The sequence below is a fragment of the Protopterus annectens genome, chromosome 1.part1 (genome assembly GCF_019279795.1).
Source record: "Protopterus annectens isolate FY-2018-M chromosome 1.part1, PAN1.0, whole genome shotgun sequence".
NCBI lineage: Eukaryota > Metazoa > Chordata > Ceratodontiformes > Protopteridae > Protopterus > Protopterus annectens.
In genome coordinates, this window is record NC_056726.1 from 1,421,295,114 (window position 1) to 1,421,300,524 (window position 5,411).

The window sequence follows — 5,411 nt, forward strand, 5'->3', positions numbered from 1 at the left end:
CATTTCAAGTACACTTATTCTGTACTTTCTTCTTCTTCTTGACAATGTAAACATATTCTATCATGTTTATTTTTATATGGCATATGAAATTAGCACTGTGACCTTGTGGTGACACACAGTAGTGTGGAACACTGTCATGTAGAGGTCATGGCCACCATTGCATGACTTGTGGACACTGTGATGACATTATCTACTGTGTTAAGTGGGCCCTGTTTGCAGTACATGAGCATACTCAGTGTGTTGTATATGGCATATATTACAATGGCCATCAAATGCTTATATCTTTCTGATGCCAGAGGCATTTCCATGCATGCTGTATAAACTTTGAAAATGTGCATTTCTTATTAGCATTACTGTGGTCACTTGTCTACATTCCTATTGGGTATGTATAATGTAAAGGAAACGTACCTTTGAACAGCTTATCTGTCATAAAATGACTGCATACACAGTGCCTGTCATACTCCTGTATACTCACATTCATACCTTTCAACTGTCCAAAATTCACAGAACATCCAGAATTTTGCATCACATTTTTGGAATGTTTCACATAATATCTGTGTTTTTTAGCAAATCATTGAGGCTTGCAATGACTATATAATTTCATACATTTGGGTTTCAGAAGAAATATTCTTCAGAAAATGCATGCAAATGCAAAACATGATATTCTAGCAATGTTCTAAGTTTATAAAAGCAATTTGTACCTCTTTCCCTGTGTTTGCACCTTCATCATAGCTCTCAACCTTCCATCTCCAAAATGAGGAACACTTGCCTTCATAATGTGGAACAAATAGGCAAAATGTGGAACGCATACTAATGGCTTACTAACAACTTCAGCTAGGAAGGTCATAGGATGGTTAAAATATGCTGGTTTTATTTCTAAAGACAATCTTTTAATGAATTAATATGATTAATTTCTATTTACCATGGATTTCACTTAAAAAAATTCCTAACACTGAATGTGTGACAGACTCTTTCAATGTGGAACTTTGAGGAACTTCGAGGAACATGAACTTTTTAAGACCCCGAATGAGGTACGTTCTTCGTAATGAGGTACACTTGAGAGGTATGACCTTCATTCCAGTGATATAGCTTTCTCATCTAGTACCCAGTAGCATTTTGAATGGCTGGCACTCATCTCTCAGGAGCCAGTCAGGTGACTGTTTCAGTTATACCTCTCAGCATTGAGTTATTGAGTGTAGAAAAATAGTTCCATTCCATCTGCTTTGCACTACAAACCTCAGCATCTAGCCAGTTCCCATTTCTGCACCTGTCACCTCCAACCTGAAAAAAAAATCAAAACAAACAAAAAAGGTTCCTGTTCTGTTTTTAAAACTGTAGAAAGCCAATCATTTGATATATTTGTATCAAGGAGTACTACAACTTACATGACACACAAAGTGCTGAATGGCTTCAGTCCTGCATTCCTGAAAACTCATTTCTGTACCGGCATTCAGATATGATGGAACAGAAATGAAAATAAGTTCTACACTAGAGATAAACTGACATCTCACAATCATGCCAATACCTTACACCTGAGATGAATGCCTCTTTCCCAAACCTACCTGTGCCCCTGCTTTCCTCATTATTTTTGTCTTTGCCCCTGATTCTTGTGCTAAGTGATAGGGAGGTATGGTCTCACTGCTCACACACTTTATGTGCATTTTGTTTCCTACACATGTTCCACTAGATGTGCATTTGACACATATTAAATGGTATCATAGTATGATGACGTCTGTCACCATGTTATATGTGGACACCCATGATATGACAAGTCTACATCTTGTTGTGTTTAGTATATTACTTTGAATACTGCCAGCAATGTTACATATATACTACTAAGATGGCTCTAACATACACACCCATCTATGCTCTGGCTGAACTGTCCTCTCAACTGATGGTGTGTTTGTTATTGACCATGAATTATTATTATTGTTTTATGAGAATTAAAGTTTATCTACAATAACCTCTGAAGAATACAATGATTTTCTATAATATTTACAGCTTATAGCTGTCAGATAGAATGTATAACAATGAGGGTAATATAGACAGAGTCTACAGAATTATGTTTCCTGAAATTTCAGATAAAGACAGAAGAAATCACAGACAATGACAATGTTGCCATTAAAGAACATTTCATAACTTTCCTTCTTAAAGCTGAGCTGATAGCAAGATAACCAGAAATGGCTAAGAACCAACATGCATTCTGAAATCTGTGAGGGTTGACTGGCCTGCAAAAGTAGATTGAAGTCTGAAAATATACCATAAAATAAATGATCTTAGAGTGATAAAAAGCTGTGTGCTATGGAAGACTTGAGAAAATCATTCCAATGAAATGGAGATAAGCTATGTTACTGGAAGTGCAAATAGAAACCTAGGTACTGTAAAAATAAAGTATACAGGCATGTCCCAGGCTTCAATAAACTCTGTGAAGGAATAGTGTGATTCCTGCATGAAGTGAACCGTGTCCATTTAGCATTAGCATTAACAGCATATTCATGAAGGTGCACCTGCTAAGGCTAAACGGACTCAAAGAGTACTGAGTGCAGGGGGCGTGCTTAGGTAGTGCATGCACATCTAACACACCCCCTGCATTCAGAAAATTCCTTATGGCACTGTTGACAAGCATTTCAGTGTCCGCAGACACTGAAATGAAATAAAATTGAGTATTGTTTGCATTACTAGAGCGATATGACATCTAAATTAGCCATCCCAAAAAAACTGAAGTCTCAGATGCTGAGAATAAGGTAATTGTACAGGTCCTGTCTCCATTGGGAATGTCTTAGAAAAATGTTTAGCTGACAAGCTCTTATTTGGCACTGTCTGATGGCAGGTGGTCAATAATATGAATGATTTGGGAATCATTGGCCTTGACAGCCAAGGGCCAATGATATGATTAAGAATGCTATGAGTAGATTGAGGGTTGTTGTCTTGGAATATAGAGCAACTGGAGGTCGGCCTGCTACCAAACCACCATTCACTGAGACAGAGGAATTCCTGCTAGCTGTGAATGATCTAGCAGCTCAGATGAGTTATCCAATGCTGTGATGGATGTGGGAATAGAGGTGAAAAACAGCCACTGTGTGTCCACTAGTGAAGCTGCAAGTATGCCATTTATATATACAGTTAAAATATCTTTGTTTAAGTGGCCATCTTCTGTTTAATGCTTATCATACCCCTATCAATTTCAATTTGTCTGTCTAGAGACATTTGGTTTTGAGGTTCGTCAACCATTAGCACATGATATGGGCATAACTTATTTTTTTCCTTCATTTATATACAGATTTTTAAATATAAGATAGTTGAATATTTATTTTTATTTGCATCTATTGTTGCTTTATTCTGGTTATGGTAGCATATGTCTGATCTTTTCTTCTTGCATTTCTCCTGCTTTTCTGTTTTATTGTTATGATCACAGGTGAGACTAGCACTAGCACTAACACTGTGCAGCTCCTACTACCTTATTTTGAAGCACTGGTAGCCTCTGACAATGAAGGTAGTGATGAACTGGCTCAGTCTGCTGTTACAGAGGGTATATCTGATACATCAGATGTGGCTTCCACATCTCTCCCCCAGAGTTTGGACACAGTCAACATGCCAATGTATACCCATGACACAGAACCACGTGAGACTGGGTAAGTTGAGGGCAGACATGGTTGTTTAAGGTAGTGTGGTTACTTCATTTGTAGAGCTCGTGAAATCTCCCTCTACCCATCATGATGGTGAAGTATCACACAGGGGTGTTGGTAGAAGTGTACAGAGGATGCATGCTTGTCACCCTCTTCCTGATGTTGTTGTATCAGTAGCTGCCACCCAATGTATGTGCAGGGTTCTTATGGTAGCATAAGCAAGTTCCCCCAGGTATAACAGAGCCCATGCCACTATAGACCTGATGGAGCTAGCCACTCTTCCCCCATCAGAAAGGACATTAGACTTACCTGCATTGTCCGGATGAAACAGAAACACTGTAATTGTTCTGTTGTGGAAAAGATAAGAGAATGTGGACCAGGCTGTAAACCAGAGCCATAGCCAAAAGGATATGCCAAATAGGAGTAGCATATATGTGGAAACGTATTAATATGGTGAGTATGGTCAACATCTGAACTTTCTCTATAGCCAGCATAAATATGTTCTGATACATGAATCCAAATCCACTGCTAGGAAGAATATGGAATATATATTGCACAGGAGTTGGATAGGAGTTTTATTTTCACTTTGTGGGGGTAATGCAAGTTATATTACAAGTGTCAAAGTTACATGTAAAATATTCAACCCCCATTTACTAAGAATAAACATTATTAAGTCTTGGACCCCCTCACGTACTCTATTTATCTTGCATGTTTTCAATTTAGGGCTATTTTTTAATTGAGTCATATGTTCATAGTTAGCTATATGGTAAGCAGTCCAGGAGACAATTAAGAAGCATTCTTAGTTACCTAAAAGGGCTGTTTGGTTACGCGACATAGGAGGCAAATGAAGGTGGAAGATTTAAACCACGGACACTTGCACAGAAAGTAAGTCATGCAAATATCAAGACTTCAGTCCTCTGAGATAACTGTCAGAGGACAAATAATGTATTTAGATATTGTATATTTTGAAGACAGTAGGTATGAATCATGTGGTGTTAGATTTTTTTTCTCAAATTAAAAAGATCTAAAATATTATTGTAAATGCAACACTTCTTATATTATATTTTTTTTCTAACACTAGAGTGGCATCTATTTTTGTTTTCAGTTTAGTCATGTGTTTGGTTGAATGTGAAAAGATGTCTGCATTGTATTTCGTCTACTTACAGAAACATACATTGTATAGCATTACCATATTAGATGTTTTGTAGAGTACTGAAGGATCATCTTTTTATTAATTGTAATCACATTAGCTTGTAAGAATTATAAACATTTACTTTGCCTATTACCTTTCACTTATTAACAAAATGCTATGTATCTGTTCACATACCACTGCTCATTTTATAAATCTGCATACTTTTTTACCTTTACATTTACAATCCATATCAACATTTTGTTTAAAGCTATTCATATTTGTTTGTTAAATTAACAGTATAGTTCAATCTTTCTTCCTCAAATTATCAGCCTGAAGAAAGGAGCTAAACAATAAAAAAATAATTTGCTTATATTTTGTGCATAATAAAAAGGCATTTACAGTTCGAATGTAACTTTTGCTGTTTTAAGTTATCTAACTGTGACTATAGAACGTGCTGCTCTTCACAGTGTGAAAAGAATAAGTGCTGCTTCTGGGAGTGAAAATAATTAAACTAATTCCAAGAATGTGATGATGGTGCATGTACACTGAAGGTAAATCACTGCTGATGCTCAACAGATTGCACATGGGTGCAACAGTTAAGGGTTGCTGAGTTACAGACTTAGCAGAAACTGGTTATCTGTTTCATCTCCAGA